Source organism: Accipiter gentilis, chromosome 18 (genome assembly GCF_929443795.1).
Source record: "Accipiter gentilis chromosome 18, bAccGen1.1, whole genome shotgun sequence".
Taxonomy (NCBI): domain Eukaryota; kingdom Metazoa; phylum Chordata; class Aves; order Accipitriformes; family Accipitridae; genus Astur; species Astur gentilis.
This window is the reverse complement of record NC_064897.1, coordinates 26,284,688-26,303,931: the sequence shown is the minus strand read 5'-3', so window position 1 is coordinate 26,303,931 and position 19,244 is coordinate 26,284,688. Positions and strand designations below refer to the sequence as shown.

The 19,244-nt window shown below is 46.4% G+C and overlaps 1 protein-coding gene across 10 annotated transcripts in view; it reads left to right on the top strand.

The window, feature by feature from the left end:
• Positions 1–19,244, top strand: part of RBFOX2 (RNA binding fox-1 homolog 2) — a 173,325-nt gene that overhangs the window by 87,618 nt on the left and 66,463 nt on the right. Inside the window, exon 1 of one of the 10 annotated variants that reach the window (XM_049821585.1) lies at positions 1,300–1,362. The exons of the other annotated variants lie outside the window; for them this stretch is intronic. The gene's annotated coding sequence lies outside the window, so the exon portion shown is untranslated. Of the gene's footprint in view, positions 1–1,299; positions 1,363–19,244 lie in introns of those variants that run through there. 10 annotated transcript variants of the gene reach the window in all.

Below are 19,244 nucleotides of genomic sequence, written 5' to 3'. Positions count from 1 at the left end.
GGTGGTGGTGATCCATAGGGAGAAAAGGTGCCCGAGGGACGCGGGTGCTCCTGCTCCCGAGTTAGGCTAAACCCGCCGGCGAACGACGGATCCCGGCCGAGCACGAAGGGTAAAACGTCTTCCCAGCCGTTTACTGGGTCCGGCTGCCGGTCACCGTGAGGACTGGGAAGCCCTCGGCAGGGAGCTGTAAACGCGGGGCTGCCCGTGTCCTCCCCGGGGGAAAGCGGCTGACATTGCCCGGGGAGCGCACCCAGGGCCATCGCGTTTCCCCCTGCCTCGCAAGGGGATTTTCTCGGATAGTGCTCGCCTTTTAAGGCTGCTATATGTTTCTGGGGTTTTAATTTATTTATTTTTATTTTTTTTTGGCATGGTTATCCGCAAGTCGCTACCGGAGGGAGGGGGTAGAGGGAGGAGGAGGAGGAGAGCGGCATCGCGGAGCTGGAGTCCTTTGGAGTTAGGCATTATATAATGTCCCCGCAGTGCCTTGCGGAGCTGGAAACCTTTGGGGGGATATTCCCAAAGGGGGTGGAGGGAAGGACTCCCAGAAGGAACTTTTCTTCAGATCTGGGTTTCACAAGTGCTGTTTTTCTGTGGAGCTTTGCAGGTTTTTAGACTAGATGCATGCTGTCTTCGTGGCTTTCCTTAGCCCTGGCTGAATCCCCGTTTGCTAGCTGCTACCGAGATCCTGCGTGTCCCACTGCAAGAGGCAGCGCTTTCGCGGGTGCCTGGCTTGGAATGAGTCTGCTGCAAGAAGTGACACCCGCTTTGACCCTTTCCGTTTCTCATCTCGCATTGATTGCCAGCGGCTGAAAAATAGGTCTCTGTCCAGTCTTACGGTATCTTCCCAGGCTCCCAAGCCCCACTTTCTGCTTCTGCTATTTAGTCCCTTCCATTACCGATTCCTTTTTTTCTGGACCAAGGCTTTCTGTTTTGAGACAGAAGAGCTCTGCAGAAATCTCCTGAGGCTTTCTGTGCCTATATTTAGTTTAGCGAACGATGCTGAAAAGCTGTGCCTCTGCGGTCAGGGTCCATTTGCGTATTGCTGCGTACTCGGAGCGTGCCCGGTTAGATGGAGGTGTATGCCCCTAAGCTGCAGATTGGCGTGTGCACATTTCGGAGAGTTGTCCTGCGCAGGCTTGTATTGCAATGTGCTCTCGGCCACAACTGTTACGTGCAGAGCCTGTGTCTGCGTGGTGCAGAAAGGTGCCTGGGTCACCAGTACGCAAGTGTGTGTAGTTCGTGCGTGCCTAGGACCGAGCACCCTGAAGCACGAGCTGGTTGGCGTGGAGACGTGCGGAGCTGGGAAGGATGGGATTCTGCTGGAGCACTGGCTGAAACAGGAGGCTATAAACTCATTTAAAGGTTTGGGATGTCCTCATAGACTTCAGGGAAATCTGTCTTCCACGGAAATTGTTAATTTACTGAAGTGGGGAAGGAGGCATCAAGACCATACGTTATTAGTATTGGTTGACCTTGAATTGTGACTGTCTTAAGAGTATGTACCACTTAGGGTAGGTTTTCAGGCTTTGTGCTGCAGGATTTACATGCTGATGCTAGAGAAGATGCATATTAAAATAACCAGTAGGGGAGGAGAGCTCGGGCTGTGTCTCAGTTGGGGTCTCCAGATGAATGACGGATAGCCCTTTTATGCAGAGTTGAGGAAGACAGCGAAGGTGGGTTCAGCTGTAGCATAGTGCTGCTTCTTGCAGAGGGAGCATTTGGCTTGCTAGGCTGGTCCTTAGCAGTACTTCACTGCAGGTTTGGCTGCGTGTGGGGCCGAAGGAGCATGGCACGTCCAGGACAATACCCTGAGCCACGCTGTTCTCATCCTGCAGCGAAGCAGTGGAGTGGGCCTTACTCACAACCTGTGAACGTATTTCACTGGGGCTCTGTCTCATTTACGAAAAGTAAATGTTGTCGGTATTGTAAGCTGGTAATTGCCACTGAATGAATTCAGCATCGCTACAGTCTCTTGCTCTGTTTGGTTCAGTCTCCAGACAAGGTTTCCTGCCTGGTCTGCATTCTGTTGTGTGTTTTAGGGAACAAGCTTGCCCATCTTCCTTGGAAATCTGCGAGATCAGCTTCTCTATAGGCATGAGAGGCTGGTAAAATAAACGGGAGTGCGTGGGGTGGGAAGACTAGAAACAGTGATAGGAAGAAATGGGAGAGGCTGGAAGCTAGAAACGTGCTTGAAAAAGAGGAAACCAAAAATTGCTAATGAGCGCAAGAGCTCAGATTCATTAACAGAAAGTACTCTGGTCTTATCCCCCTTAATCCTAAATCAGTGAAAATGAGTGTTAAACGAGGCCTGGTACATCATGTGCTAATTGCAGATAAAAGAGAGAGTCTTTGGTGGATGGGAATTATATGCTAAAAGGCTTCTTCTCTGTGTGGTGCATGGTGAGGTTGCTGGCTTGCGTGGAGCACAAAGCCCTCCCTTTCTTGGACAGCCCAGTGCCTTGCTGGCGTTTTCCTCCGAATCTGTTTCCCATCAGGGCTGGGAGAGGGGGAAGGTGTCGAGCATCTCGGAGAGTGGGAAGGGAGCTGCTGCCTCCTTAAGGAGTCCCGCCAGCCCATGTGGCAGCCGGCAGTGCCGAGCGAGCGTGTGTGTGTGCGTGTATGTATGTATGTATGTATGCCTTTGTAATGAATCCCCCCGCCATTGTCTGCTCCCCTCCCTGCTGCCGGCGATGGAGCCTTTCACCTGGGCTGCTGCCTGCTGGCGGGCCTTCTTCCAAGATGGGAAGAGGAGGAGGAGGAGGAAGGGTTGCTCGTGGTAATTAAAGCCAGACCAGGGAGAGCTGCTGTTTTCCGACTGCAGCACCCCATTTTCCCTCTTTCTGTGTCTTGAGTTCCCAGCTTTTGATGTGGGTGTAGGCAGGAACATCTGAAGGTCCCCTTTTGTGCAGCTGTAGGATCACCAGTCTCCATTTTGTGGCACCATTTGAAGCGTCTTTGCTGCCCTGCCTGCCAGCGTGCCCCCTCTTGTCCCCCCCAGCACCCCTCAGAGGCTCCAGCCAGCGCCGTTTATCTTGGCACGTGTTTGACTTGCTACGCTCTGCCCAGGGCTCAGGGAGGTGATGGCGTTTGTGGCTTTGAGACTAATTTATGTCCTTGTTAAAATGAACCAGCAAGCAGCCTCATTTTTTCCAGAGGTTTTCTTCCCTTTCCCTTCCCCCTTCCATAACCCTTTCCCTCCCAGACCCCATGTGTAGCTGTGAGACAACCTTGTGCAGCCAAAAGTTGCTTGCTCAGTCAGTGATTTTTTTTTTAATTAAAAAAAAAGAAAACCACAAAAAAAACGCAGAGCTCCTTAAATGGAGATCTTATTTAAATCAGAGCAGCGGCTGACTCATTAAAGGCTTCTCTGTCTCCTTTTCGTTCCTCTGCCTCATTCCCTTTCCCTATCTTTCTCTACCTCCTGTTACAGTAATGGTGTGATAAAACGGATCTTTGTCTGTGCTCCATGTGGGGATCATGCAGGGGGTGCATATTTGGAGGGGGCGGAAGACAGGAGACGGGGAGCCCTGTCACGACAGCCACCTTGTGCTAGCTAAAAATGTACAATGCATCCCATTATAGGAGACCGTCCTCCTTTGTTTGAACAGTCTGCAAGGGAGACTGAGTCCCAGAACAGCCTCCCCCCTCCCATCCCTTTACGCCCGCTTTAGGATCTGTTCCCCTCCAGGCAAGCTGGATGCTGCAGGATTCTCCTGCCCCCCTAAAAGAAATAATTAAAAAAAAAAAAAAAAAAAAGGAAAAACCTAGCTTTTTCTATGCATTCTGGAAGGCTCCCCTTTTCTCTGTCTGACTTCTCTCAGGAGCTACCACTATTCCCCTGTCCTCTTTCCTTGCTTTGAGGATTGCATCTCCCTTTTCTTTCAGGCCAAGTGTCCTTGCTGTTGGCTCCTCGGTTTGGTGTTACTCTTGCAAACTTGCATGAGCTGTCTGAAGGGGATCGCTCTCTTCTCTGTCCACGGCCTTGTGCTCTTCCCCTTTTTTTGCCGTTCAAAAAGCGGTGCTTGTTTATGTGGTACCTGACTGTGCCTATGCCTATCCCCTAGTTTTTGCTTCCCTTCTGCTGTTTGTCATAGGACTTTGTTTTAGCGCTGCAGAGACCGTGTCAGCAGCAGAGGTTTGTGTGAGAGGAATCCTGGCCAGTCACTTTTCCAGGAGAATCTCCCCTGGGAACTGAAAGATGGATCTGCGGCTCACTTTCCCTGATGTAAGGACATGGTTGCTTGAGGTGGGCCTATGGGTTGTGTCTGTAACTGCTGTGATACTTAAGAGATTTAACTGCTGGTTGAGAAGGGCTTATTCTTAAGGGCTTAAAAATCAGTGGGGCCTGTCAGAACCCGGTGAGTGTTTTTTTACAGTCCTTTTCTCTTTACCGCCTTTGCTGAGCACTTTCAGATGCGTTGGAGTAGAAGCGAACCGCAGAGCAGCCTTGGGATGGCAGAAGCTGCATTCGATGTCGCCTAGGCAGGATGGCGATGTAAAAGGGAACTTGATACAGCAGTGCCATTTCCTTAAGTCCCTGTCCTAGAAATAACCTCGCTGCTCCCTAATGCATTTCTTCTGCAGGTGACTAGGTAACTATCCCCGGGTACCTGGGAATTGAGAAATGAGGATGCCTAAGTTTGCCACAGTACGTGCTGTGATGTTCAGATGACAGGGCTGTGTAAATTTAACATGCTGTTTTGTTGTTATTTTAAGAACTATTAATTTGTGAAGTATCTGGTTTAGTGAAAAGGTTGTAGTGAGCTACCAAAAAATAGTAAAAGTTGAAGGTTGAGAAGGAGGGAAGCCCTTAAAACCAGCAACATCTTTCCCTGCAGGTTATTAATTCATAATGGCTCCGTTGCACTTAATTAGTATTGACCAGCCTTCTGCTATAAAATTCTAACACCAGTGCAAAAGGGGGCTGCAATAGCGGGGGGCTGATGTTATTTAGACCTGGATTCTGGTCTTACTGCTTCAGGTAAAATGCTTGATATTCCTGTTTTGAGTACGTTTTCAGCAGATGATGTGTGCAGTTAGCTGCCCCTTTGCAATGAGTTCCTTAACCTATTTGTCTACCAGCTGCAAAGTCGCAAGATTCACTAATGGGCATCCCTTGGAGGTCTAAGTACCAGGGAGGAGGTGGTTAACTTGCTTCAGTCTGCTCTCAAATATTATTTAAAAGGATGTAGCCAGGTATTCTTTCTATCTGATGACATGTTGCCTGGAATCAGAGTAGAGAAATGTTAACTTGCCTACCAAAAGTATTTTGGTTTGTTCCTGTAGAGTTATCCTGAGCCGTGCAGGATGGTTTTTTGCAGGGCTGCTGGAGGTTGTGCTGTGACCAGTGAGGGCTGGAGATGTATAGGCTGGTTTTGTAGGGTTCACAGAAGCTAGAGCAATTAATGCTCAACTGAAAGCTTTCTGAAAAAATAGAGTGCGCTTTGCCTATATAAAAGAAAATAGGACAAATGCTGGGCCTGTTCAACAGTATGCTTTGTTTAAAATATCTCGTTGTTTTTTTGTTGGTGGTTTTTTGGTTGTTTTTGTTTTTTTTTTTCTTTGCAAAACTGTCCATTGAGCAATATTATTCACAAACTGAATTGAGAGTTATCAAGATGGTAATGGGAAGGCACTTCAGTTCCGGGGCATTTCCATATTTCAAGTTGCGAAAGAAACCTTCATTTGTTCTCTTTATTTCTGTGTCTATTTATGATAGTCTTCAATCACATGATTGCATGCTATTTTTTTCCACAAGAAAGGAAAGAAAAACCAGACAACCCTCCACCCGTCCCCATCAGCTCCAGTGTATGTGGCACCACAATGACCTCTGCAAGTATCAGTAGCAGGGTTGGCTGTCCCAGATGCATCCCACAGACCTCTGCCACTTACACTGAATGTGTAATTAGCTGTCATTTTCTATGCAGGCCAGCTCGATCTCTGTTTGCCAGTTGGTTTTGTATATTTGCTGACAGCAGAGGAATGGTGACTTTTTGCAATATTAGGCTCTGGTTTAGGCTTTGGGAGTGTATGCTAGTAGGCACATTTTCCCCCTCTCTTCCATCCCTGCATGACCTCCCCTGTCTCACCTCTGCCACCCATCACGGATGGATGGATGGGTTTTCTTCCTCTCACTCTCTCCTCATGATCCGTGGTCAGTCCATGCTTGTCCCATGCAAGTCCATGTCCATGCTGTCCCTGTCTCCATTCCTCCAGTTACGTGTCGTCCTGTTTCAGCACACTACTTTTTTACCTTGATCGTTTCAGTTCTTTCTCAGCTGATTTTTAGGCCTGCTTATTCTTTCTCTGCTTCTCCTCCTCCTCCTCCTCCCTGTCCTCACTACTGTCTCCTTGTCATATGCTTTTTTAACTTCTCCACCCACTCCTTGCATTCCTCATTTAGTTTGCCTTTTCTGCTCCTATTGCAGTCAAACTTGTCTGATCTATCCCTTTTCCCCCCCATCACTAAGTCTGTCCTGTTGGCGCTCAGGCTTCTTGTCCCAATTTACATTTCTTCCGCTACACCGCCAGATCTCTTTCTTGGCTTTTTTGGATTTGAGGTGGGTAACTGCTGCTCCATGTTACTTGATCCCTACAACGGGGATGGTGCAAAATACAGGAGATGGGTCATCTCCCTGCTGGCATTGATCTCCAGACCTGGATCTGACATGGCCAGTATCTCCTGTGAAGCTGTGGATGATACCTGAATGAGAGCATGAAATCACAGAAAATGGGGTGCAAGTGGCACTGCCAACCATGCTCAAAGAGCATCTCTCTCTCCTGTTAGAATAAACTATGACTAAACCATTCCCAATGGGAGTAACCTGCCTTAAGAGCATTTACGATGCCACTGCCAGCCCTGACAATCCAAGCCCTTTCCTTTCTGAGCATTGCTAAGTCTTTCCTAATATTTAATGTAAAGCTTGTTGCCACCATTTGTTCTTTCCATGATAAGTATGAAGAACAGATTGGTTCTTTCCTTTTCGGCAGGTTTTGCATACTGGAATGTTCTCTTTTTCTTGTTTTTAGCCTTTTTGGGCCATCATATATGGCTTTACTAGCAGATTTAGTTGATAAAATGTAAGACAAGCACTGTAGTTTTCCATAGTTTTGTTATAATGTTGGTCAGATTTTGGTGTCTTTTCAGTATGGTTGCTAAATACAGATTCATGAAATGCAAATTTTTCTGTTAAATATGTAGTCCTCATAGGCTTTTCAAAGTGTGTGGGGTGTTGGTTGTTCCCCCCCCCCCCCCCCCGCCTTAATCATAAACAAGACAAAATATTCCCCCTACTTCTTTCTCGGGTTGGACTGATACGGCTGAAGTAAAAAAAAAAAATTACCAACCCTGAAATCAAATGCAGATAGCATGAAAAAAATTCAGTTCAAATGGTTTCTGAGAATTATAAACAAGTGAAAACGGGGTCTTAGAATGGGAAGTATCAGCTAGCATGGCTCTACCAGCCCTGCCTGTGATGGAGACTTTCACCCTGAGTAGTCTCTAAGTACCTAACTGGAATTGCAGTCCAAGTAGCCTGTAATCTGAGGGTGCATGGAGACACCAAAAATGTCCGAGTAATTGCGAGGGTAATCTTCTAGCCGCTTCTGAAGACTGCCCTCAGGCTGGGGAGTCTTGAGTACGGTTAAAACCCTCTGAACTGTCCTCCCGGTTATCCTACTTAAAATTCATAGTCTCTGGAGTTGTGGTCTTGTGGAGTTTAGGATTTCTGTGTGCTTTATAAGTCCTGGACTCGCTGAGCTATCTGACTTGGAGGGCATATTTGACTTTCAGATAATTGCTTTTGATTAACCAAGATTTAGATAATCAGAGTTTGACCTATGCAGTGCATAGACCATCATTCACCTATCGGGTCTCACTGAGGCTCCTTATCTGAAGCCTACGCTCTCCCTCCAGTCCTAGTAGCAAAACCTGCTTTAAATTACTTTAAAAGACTGATTTAAAAATGCCTTGGAGAGGAGTTCAGGTTTCTTGGATAGTACTAGACCTCCTTTGTCTCACGTATCCTTCATGAAGAGTGAAACCCTTAATTTGATTTGTTGTTCTTTGTAGCTTTTCTTATTTTTGCTATTGCAGCATATGAAAGGAGGTTATCAAAACTGAACAATTATGCAAAGTACTTAGGAATATTAGGGAGCAGGAGTAAGAAAGGCTTTTGTTTTCCAGCGTGTGTCCCTTCCTGCTTTGTAAACTGTGGTTGAGATAAATAGAGCAGCAGGGGGAAGGATATTAGAGTTTCAACAGGCAGTGGTTTAGATCTATGTTATCTTACAAAGGATCCTTCCAGCCTGAATCAGGAGGTAGAGGAGGAAGAGCGTGGTAATTTAGTGAAATTAGTGAATTAGTCAGATTGTTGACTCTTGGTTGGACTGTAAGGTATTAGCTTTGCTTAGTGTTCAGATATTTAACGTGTGTTAGTTTGCTTTAACTCCCCCCCCTTCCTTTTCTTTGTGTGTGTGATGAAGCTGTTTAATGTTGTTACATTTGCTTTGCAAAACCATTTTCTGGTCTGTCTCCACCCTGTTGCAGGATGAAGCTCTCTTCTGTCTCAAAGCAGTGGGAAGGGGAAGAAAAGTACTTCTAGGAATCCCTCTTATAGAAGTTTGGTTGGGGGGGGGGGGTTTGCTGTTTTTTTGGGGTCACTTTAGACTGTTTGATGGAGCTAATCTGTGGCAAAGAGTGTAGTGTGGTGAGAAACAGGCTTGAGGAAGGTGGTGACTGGAGGCTGTGGTGAGAACTTGGGACAGTTCCCTGCTCCAGGTGTCCTTCACAGGGACATGGGTGACAGACTGTGAATGAGCTAAGTGCTGAAGAGGTGTAGTCAAGGAGGGACTGACCCTCTTGGTGGCAGAAAGAATTTAGGTCATCCACAGCCAGCTGCAAACCTTCATCCTAAGAGAAATTTTCCGAGGGACTCTAGATCTTCAAAGCTTCTTTTCGACAAAATGCTGCGAGGGGTGTGAGAATGAATTTATCTGGTAACGCGGGCTTCAGAAAGGTGGAAGAAATACCGTGGAGATATCAATGCTTTGTCAGAAAGCAAGACTTCTAAATGCCTTGTCTTGCTCAGTGAAATGAATCTAAATAAATCAATTTAAATCAGATTAAAGATCCCTGAGCTGTGTTTTCCATCAAGTCTGAAACTAGCTTCGAGCAGCCCTATGGCAACTTTGGCCGTAGACAAAATGAAGGTCCTCCTGAAATCAGCCCTGCTGTGAGGGGGGTAAGAGAGGCGGTGACGTTACTGTCCCTTTCAGCTCAAATGTGATTTCTCAAGACTTTTTTTTGTTGTTGTTAGGAATACTCTTAATTGGTTTTGACAACGAGCTGCAGGAGTTCTGCAAGGGTGGCACAGAAGTCAGGAGAAAGCTGCACCAGAGGCTGCGGACTTGAGCTTCTCCCTTGGGATCCGTGCCTGCCCTGCCTGATGGGTGGCCGGGGTCCTGCCCGGCAGCTCAGCCCCACGGCCAAGAACACGTCTCGCGGCCAGGCCTCTGCTTAAAGCAGAAGTAACCAGAAAGCCAAAGTGGGGTTTTTTTAGTGGGCGGGTAGGAAACTCTGAGCTACGTTATTTGTAACACAGAGGTGAATAGCTAGAGCTGAGTAAGAGGAATTTCTTAATGTTTTGGAGGAGCGTAAAGGAAGATAAATTTTGTTCTTCTAGGGGGTTTATAGAGGACTGTAGTGGCTTTCAAAAGTGTAGTAGGCCGCTAGGTTAGCTGTGAGGCTCTGTGTGTCACCATACAATTATTCTGAGATACTGTCTGGCCTAAATCTAGGAGAAAAGAAGCTGGTGGCAGGAAGGAACCACGTTTGATTGACATGATTTAAATGCAGAGCTGAGATGAGCCTCCTGGCTACTTTTCTGGCAATCCTAGCAGAAGAGTGTTAGCGGGGGGGCAGCCTCCTGCAGCCAGTCCCGCTGTGTAGCAGTTTGGGAATTGCCCTCGGTTGTGTCCATCCCAACTTTCTGCTGGGGGTTCCTGTGGCTGTGTGAGCTGCCCCCCTGCACCTGCGTGAGGTGAGGTGCATTAGCCCCGCTGTTGCTGAAGTGCATGATGATGAGTCCGTTAATTAGGTCTGATCTTGGTAGTACCCAGCAGAAGCAGAGCACAAAGCTAGAGGCGGGTTGCTTAAACCATTCTGTCTGTCATCAACCAAGATCGACTACAGCTATAAAATGCAGGTGGTCCTCGTACCCCGTGGTGCCAAATTCTCGGATTCTGGAAAGGCTTTATGTCCTGGATATGCAAGGGGAAGCTATACGAGCAATTTTCATCCTAAATGATTTAAAGGAAGTTTTTCACGTGTATCAGTCTTCCCGTGAATCTTCTAGTTGCATTTTGAAGGCCTAACAAAACAAAGGGACTTTAGGTGACAATAAATATGTTGGCTGTTGTGGGCTACTGCTCATGCTGTCATTGGCCACTTTTGAACATTAACTCTTCCTAAAAATTTAAGAGGACACAAACAATGCTTAGTTTGTGATGAGCTTTACCAGCCCGGATGCATGAAGTTGGAAAGGATCACCCAGAACAGAAAAAAGAGGTTACAGAGCACTGATTTGTTGTTGCGTTCGGCGCCTGGCTAGTCCGGTAAGTTCTCCGTGTTGCCTACTCTTCACTTCCAGCGGAGCGGGGCAGTTCAGATCCCTTCCAACGAGATGAAGTTAAAACCAAGTGCTGAGGGCTTGTGCTGAAGAACATTTCTCAGGTTTGACAGGGATGAAGTATATCTGTGGGCTGTGCTGGCCCATCTGGGGGATGATTGCATGGAGCCCATCCAGCAAGCTGGGTCTCCGTCTTCCCAAGCCGAGAGCTGTTGGGTTGCAGACGGACATCTGTTTTGAAGGAACACGTTTGTAGAACAAAGCAACTGTCCGTCTGTCTGTTCATGTAGCAGCTTCAGACTGATGAGAAATGATTCTGGTTCCTTATGTCCTCATTGCTTTGGATCGAAACTTTTACCTCTTCAAAGGAACAATTCACTTCTGCTTTCTACTTGTTTTCATTTAATTATGCTCGTTCTACAGCAGTGAGGATTATCATTTTGGCCGCTTATGTACTTGTGCTGCAGGATCTCCTTCCTCCCTGACCTCAGTTACAGCGTTGTGCGTTTCACACATCTCATCTCTTAAAGGAGGCGGTTGCACCTTTGAAAATTAGAAGAACTGTCAGAGTCTGCTGAAATCTTGTGGTGTTTTAGGTCAGCTGTCAGTGATGGTAACCTGATCTATGGCAAATCTTTCCCTCCCTCTCCCCAGGGTGCCTGCTCTGCCCTTTGCGTGCCAGTGGGGCTGATATGATCCAAATTAACTTTTTCATCTGTTTGCATTTATTTTTCTGAGTCATGAGAGGTCCTCAGGAGCCGCGGGATTAAATGTTGTTTTCCTTCCTATCACTTGTATTGTAGCGAACATTATCTTTTCCTTCTTGCCTGGGATCAGATGCTGGTTTTTTCCATGTTAGTGTGCTGCTGGGTATGTGGCCCATCATGGGAATAACACAGAGCTGCACAGTCAGCAGAGGAGCACTCGTTATTTTGACGTCTGCTGCAAAATGGTGGCTCCTGTTCTAAATTACTTGGTGAGGTAACTGTTCATCTTCCAGGGTATTTTGCTTCCTCTGTGTATGAGGGCTGTTAATAGGATAGGAAAGTACAAGGTGGTTTTTTTTTGGGCCAGGTTGGGTCTGACTTCTGACTGGATCCTTTAGTTTTAGTGATATATGAAGGACAGTTGGGGTGGTGGTTAGGAGCAGAGGTGTAAAATCTCAGGACTCGCTGCTGGCAAAGCAGCGGGATTGTTGTCACTCCCTGAACTACGCTGCTGTGATTGCTATTTTATATTTTTAATACAAACAGCATCTTTCTGGTGGTGTGGCTGATGGCCAGTCTTGAAGGAGGGATGCTGCTGCTCTTCCAGGAGCCTCCGGTCAGAAGGGACAGAGGGTGGTGGCAGGTGATTGATCCACCTATTCAGTAGGCAACTGCTCTTCCTTGAAACGCTATCTTAAGAGAGGTTTTGCCGTTTGACGGTTTGATATGTCACTTTGGAGCCAATTTGTGCAATAGAGCAGGGGGATGAGAGAGAATTCCATTAATAGGAAACGGGCTACCCTGAGCAGGCTACGCAGCACTCGGATGCTGCCTCGGTCTCTTCCCTTGAGCATGAAGGACCACGGATGAGATAGCAGGAGCTCCGGCTTGCGGCAGGAAACTCACTCTTGATGTGCTGCAGGGCCCTTCAGCGCCTAGCAAAGACCCGGCTGTTCCCCTTCAAAGGTCTAAAAGCAGCTGAAATGAGTCTGCAGGGGAATTTAGCAATTTAAGCCAAGATTGTGCATCTGCAGACCTTGCTGAGTTGCCGCATACCCTTGCACGCGCCCTGCCGTGCCCAAGCCGTGACAGGCTGAACCATTTGGTGTCCAACTTGTACCTTAAGCTGGGCCAGGATCCAGGTACGAGAAGTGTCTTCTCCTTGTGCAGGCCGAGAGGCATCTTTGAGAACGTGTGACGCACTGAGATTACGGTTTAGTTACCATCGTCTTTTAAAACGTGGACACCAGGAAAGGCAGAGATGCCTCTTTTTTTTATATACTATTAATTCTAGCCTTTACCTGGAAAGGAGATGCCCTGGTGCAGCTCCGTTAGCCAGGGCAGGCTAGCTTGTGCCTGTCACTTAGGATAACCCTTTGGCTGCTGGCTGCTCTTTGTGAGGGTGTCTTTTTGGCTTCCTTCCCTTCACTCTGAGTAGGCTTAACTGTTTCTGAAGGCTTCTCCATATAGTGTGTGACCAGCAAATATTTTATGGTTTTTTAATCTGGTGAGATATGCAGTGGAAGCTAGTATAAAAGTCCATTTTTTGAGCATGGCCATGGCTTTTATGGCCCTATAAATTTGATCCTGAACAAGTGTCCTATGTGTGATTTTGACTTCCTTCAAAATTTACTGCAAAATTTTAGCTATGCCCTGAAATTTTTTTGTTTTTTTTTTTTTTTAAAAAAATAGTTTCTTGATAGGTGAGAGCGTAGCGAGGGCATAGCTAAGGTCCTAGTAAAACCCCAAGCTTTTAGCACTATGAAAGACAAAATAGCTCCCAGTACATGAATGACATGCAGATGACAGCTGAGTAAATGAATGCATTTTTCTGTTTTGTCCTAAACCTGTTTTCTAGTTGATTTTATTCGTGCCAATGATGGCCAAGTTGTGTACATCTGTTAGCATCCCACAGAGAGCCCAGCGGAGCTGCTAGCAACCAAGAAACACCCGAATAAATGCGCCGCTGAAATTGAGGGAGGGAGTTGGGGGGGGAAGAGATGGGCTTTCACGCTTTCTCACTCAACCAGGCGCTGGTCGAGTTTCTGGGTTTGGTAGCGTCGGTTTTTTGCTCTTGCAGGTTGCAATATTAAAAGATGTAGTACCCTGTGGGGTCTTAAAACAAATTATTTTCTCCCTGATTGTGAGCACTACACCCTAAATCCAGAGGCTCCAGAATAGGTGAAAGCAAAGCCATGTGGTAGCTGGATTCTGCACCTCTCTGGAAAGCAGAGCACCTTTTTTACTTTTTTACGGTGTTCTTGCTTGTTTGGAAAGTAACATGAGCCTCATGAATATTTGAGGCTCTCAGGTGCCTTTTGAGGGCTGGAGGGCCGAGGGAGGGCAGGCAGTGCGGGAGCCAGAGGGGCAGAACAGGGAGCAGCCCTGGCCCTGCGTGGTCGTCTCGTCTCTCTTATGCTAGTAGACTTCTCATCGGGATGAATGTGCTCTGAAATATTTATTGCCCTGTTTAAATATTCATCGCTGCAAAGGCAGCGCAGCCTGATGGCAGCAGCAGAGCCTCAAGGGACAGGGGCTGCAGCAGTCCCTGGCATTTCCTTTCAGTAATATGATAAAAATATATTAAAAAAAAAAAAATATAATCGGGCATTCCCCCACTGCAGATTGACAGAAGCAGTCAGGCGTACGTCTCGGTGTTTCCTCTTCGTGCCAGAGACTTGTGTTTGCTCTCAGGCTCGTATGCCGGGGTGCTGCTCTTGGTTGCCAGATGCTAATGCTTTTTTTTCAGGCCCGTATCCTGGAGCGAGCGGCTTTGTTTAGCCTGACACTGTATGCGTGAAAGGGGATGTACAGAAGGGGAGGCCGACTGGCTGAAAGGGTTTAAGTTTTGCGTAGCCTGTTCTCTTGTCTTTCTGTAGGTGTGAGCAGACAAACAGCGAGGAGGGGGAAAAAAAGGACCTTTAATGCACTTGGCTGTAGAAGGTGGAGGTCTGCTGGGAATTATGGAGGGGTAAATTTCATGGAACTCATGCGATAACATATTAATGGACCCGGAGACGCTGACAGGCGTGCCACTGAAATGAGATGCTCTTACATCAAATTAGCTTTTAAGGTTTATCGATTTAACTTCAGTAAAATAGAGCAGTTTAAAAGTGGGACTACCAGTAATATGCAACAGTTTAATGTGAATATTTGGTACATTGCTGTTGTTAAACCCACGCACGTTTTATGTGACCAAGGCGCTGATGCAGTGGTGACAAGGGAGAGCAGCGTGCTTCCAGAGATGCTGCCGAGTGCGGGAGCTGCAGGAGCTGCATTAACGACACCCAGGCCAGGAGGGTGGTGATCGCCATCTGACAAGCGGTCGAATGCGCTGCTGACCTCGAGCTTCACCTTCGAGCTGTGCAGGTGGCCTGTATAGGGGAGAAGTCTGTGCTGGTTTGTGGTTACAGCAGGAATTCGGTAAACATACGTTAGCTGGAAGGCCTGGGGGAAAGAGGCTTTAAAAGGATTTTATAACAAAGGGGAAATCTTTCCTGAGATACTTGACAAATTCACTGTGTATAAACCGCCTTTATACCGGCTTACACGGAGGCGCTCTAAAGTTAAGCATAACCAAAGCAGGTAGTGGCAATAACATATGCTAAATGTCCATGTAACCTCTTGTTCTGGGATGAAGTGGCTTTCAGGTGCATTTTCAAGTTGCGCTTAATGTAGCGTAACTATGGGCTGCTGTGAGAAGAATAGTCCCCCTCGTCTCTCTGCCCTGGCCATATGTTCAGCCTCCTCACCGCTTTGGGCACTGCGCTTAGGCAGATATAAAGTGAGACGGTTCAGTTTATGACCAAACAGATGACTATTGTTTGGATTAATTTTCTGGCTCTGGCTGTGGCATGACTGGATCTCACAACAGCCGGGGAAGGAAGCAGAGCCGCTGCTTCTGAGGCCAGTTGGTAGTTTATCACGTTAGGTGGTACATGAAACTGCACCTATACTTCTCAATAGCTTGTTCCTCTCCGTAAGGTGAAGTCATTTTACTTATAAGTGTGTCTGCCGCTTAGTTTAATCTGCTTTAATTTATGTGCATTGACTTCCACCAGCTCTTCTTAGCTTTTTAGAATATTGTCCTTTAGTCTCTTCTGGCTGTATGTGCATTGTAGGCCATTATGTCTCACTCGGGTACCTCTGTTTTGAATGACATAATGTTTTCAGCATGAAGGCATGAAGAGATGGGAAGGACTGAGTCCTTCTCACGAGCTGACTTAATGACTGTCATTTAGAAATCAGTAAACAAAATAAAATGGTGTCTTTTACCAGAGCTGAATTTATCAGACTCAGCTTCTGGCTATTGGTTTTCTTGATGCCTTTGTTCATTAGATTAAATGTTATTAGTGCCTACTTCTTTTTTTTCCTCACCATTAATACACTTTTACAAAATAATCAGTTGCCACTTAATTTTTTTTTTTTTTTTTTAATTATAAGCAAAATAGATTAGCCTTTTCAAGTTTTTCAGTGTACAGCCATGTGGCTTTTTCCAATCTTGTGGTCATTTTTCTGGCTCTTCCATGTTCCCTTTTGATTTTTTTAATTCCCTTTTTAAAATTTGTATGTGGAAGCATGTATCTTATCTTTCATCTGACTGAGGCCACGTACGAAAGTAGCAATGCTTCCCGCATCCTGCTTGTTGGTAATACCTCTGAACAACTGTAGTCAGTCTTTGTACCAGGCTACTGCACTGGCGAGTTGCTTCTCCATGACCCTCTGCTCCTTTCCAGAACCTCTGCTTTCCAGGACACATAGTGGAGGCTTCCTTGAAAATGGAAAACTCTTCTTGGAACAAATGAGTAGCAGGAGATAGGAGAATGCATTGCTGGAATGGAAAGTAACTGTGGGAAGAAATCTGCGTTTTTAAACCGTCAAATTTCTGTTCTCGAGCGTGTGCCAAGTCAGTCGCAGATTTCCTCCGCCCCGCACCCTGAGAGCAGCTTGATATAATATTGTTGCTGTGTTACTGAGTCCTGGCACTCGACTCACAGATGAGTCCCATTTGCCTCGGCTGGGGCTGTGCGCATCTCATCCCCTATCTTCTGTACCGAATTCTGACCGTACCCGTGATAGGCCAGTGGCAGTGAAAAGGTGACAGGGCTGAGATGTTTAGCTGCTTGCATTAAAAAAAAAAAAAAAAAAAAAAAAGCCCCAAGAGGAGCTCTGGTTTTGTGTTTAAGCATGCTGTATACGTCTCGTCCCCCACCTTTGCTCCATAGTCACGTCCGAACGCGCAGCTCCTCGCTATGGTTTCTGCCAGCTCTGCAGTTCTTTCCGAGGCATTCAGCGCTCTCCAATTGATTCCAGATGTGCTCTCCCCTTCCCAGTGCTTTCTCCCTTCCTCCTCCTCCTCCTCCTCCTGTGCTGGCAGCGGAGGCAGGGCTGCTTTTTTCCTGTGAGGTGCTGGAATTATTGCAGGCAGGTGGGAGGACTTTCCTGCTGGCCACTGAAATTGGGGGAATTCAAGGGGCCTGTGTAAGTGCTGTAGAAGTGAAGCTGCCTGACGGGGCTTTGAGGTTTGTCCATCCTTCAGGAGCCAAAGCCAGCCCAGAGCAGCACCTCTGCACAGCTCGGTACTGCCTTCAGCTCATTCCCCTCGCAACAGGGGAGAGGGGGACAGGGAAGCCTGATGCCAAACGTGATCTTTGAAATCTTTCCTAGAAGACCACTGCATATATAGAGAGATCTGGAAGAGTCTATTACAGATAGCTGCATCACACAGTAAGGGCTTTGAAAAATTTCTGTGGCTAAAGTAGATACCAATCTTTCTAAGGGGCTGAATGAGCTTCATGAGGATTTAAACATTCAGGAAAGCAGTTTGAATTCTTGAGGTTGCAGGAATAACTCTCCACACCCACTGAGATTTGGTGATGTGCTTGCAGATATAGGGCAATAGTCCGTTCGCAGAGCAGGGACATGGGATGAAAAATCACTTACCAGTCCAGCTCAGGTACCTGACTGGGATTGGAGAAGCAGACACTGGTTTTTTAGGAATACGTCACCTGGAGAGCTACTGTCTTCCTTGCAACAAAGCCATCTGAAGTGAGCAATCTGACTGCAGAATTAGCTGAGGTGACAGTAGCAGTGACGCTACCCTGACAGCCTGGGCGAGAGTTACCGCGGGACCAGGTGGGTTTTTCTTCCCTGTTACATTTCCGTGTTCTGCAGTCCTCCTTTTACTGGGCAGCACCAGGAGTCACTGGTGAGCGGTCAGGAGTAAGGCAGAAAACCCAACACAGGCAGGTCCTCTGTGCCATCTCGGAGTCAGGTACAAGAGTGCCCAGGTGCCCTGCTGCAACCATGGAGGGCTCCTGGAAGAGCAGTTACCACTCTCCTTCCCCACCACCGGCCTCTGGTTCCTGCTGCCTCCCTGCGTGAGAATCTGCAATCATGCAACTGTGAGTGTGATCGGTTTGCTAATCTGCTGAAAAGCTAATCACAGTTAGCTTGGATTAAACATACGCGACACATCTGCAGCACACTGTTTCTTAGCTATGATTCATTTGAATTCTGGTCCAAAAGAAGAAACTTAACCCTCTTCGCCCAACAGTAATCTCACTTGTGTGGGAGATGCTTCTGCCACTCTGGGTGCCTGCTGGATTAACGTGTGACTAGATTCGTAGTATTTTGAGGCTTTATTTTCACACTGATTTGTTGAAAGCTAGTCATCTTATGGAAATCTTTTTTCCCAAGAACATTTGACTGTGAATGTGAAGTGGAAAATACTCACTTGGAATACTGCAGAGGTGGGAAGCACACAGCCAGGGTAGGTGCTAAAGGACCGATCTGGAACAAAAAATTGAGCCTGAGCCTTTCTCTTACGTGCTGGCTTTGCTGCTGAGGACATATCCATCCTGGCTGGTGACTTTTTCCTTTGTTCCACACCCCCACCCCCTTCTTCCCAATAATTCTTGGAGGTAGTTTCATTCCTAATATGGAATGGAAACAGATGTTGAGACCTCAATGTCGTCTCTTGAAGCACAATTCTCTCTTTCTAATCAACCCCAGAGAGCGTGAATTGATTGAAAGCGTTTGTTGGGATGCCTTTGTGCCAGTAAAATTTAACTATTTTTTTTTGGAACAGTGAATAACATAGATTTCGGGAGCAGAAAATCAGTGCTTTTTTAAATCAGAAAGGTATGTTTCAGGCTGGTAAGTAGATGTAGCTCTGGGCCTTATTAGTATTGCATAACTCTAAAGCTTTGGCTAGATCCAACAGGAAGCCTCTTTGCAGGTTGCCCAGGGGCTTCTTAATTAAGCGTGTATGCGTTCAGCACCGAGAGCCTGCATTTGTGCGTTGGGATAGAGCAAAAGTTGACCATTACTGGAAATAATGACAGCATGGGGATGAGTGTGTGCTTCCTGTGTATAACAGTAAGATAAGACTATCATTTTCTTTCGTCCTTTCTTACAAAAGAGGGACTTGAACATCTTCTCCATGAAGTTCTTGAATGCATTTAAAAAAAAAAAAAAAAAAAAAGCCAGCTGTTTTATTTTACAGAACGGTTTTTGGTGGCCTGGAATGATAGAGTGTATATTGGAAGATAACTTGTTCTTCCCTTGCTTTACATATCTAGGAGAAGGAAGGGCAAGATTAGATAATCTAGTGCAAGCTTGCACCAGGAAGTTGAAGAAAACATGCCTTTAAATGGTTAGCTAGGTGCAAGCCTAAGTGCAGGCATCTTTTTTTTTTTTTTTTTTTTTTTTTTTCCACCCGGTGGAAGATTAGCTTGTTTAGTTAACTCAATGCAAAAAGCGTTTCTTAAAATTATTACATCCAATTTAAATTCAAAAAAAGAATGCATACGTATACGTTTTCCTGTTTTAACAAAACTAGCATAAAACTCCACCAAGCTTTTGCAAAACTACCCATAGGTAGAGCACTGCTTTTGGGAGGTTTCAG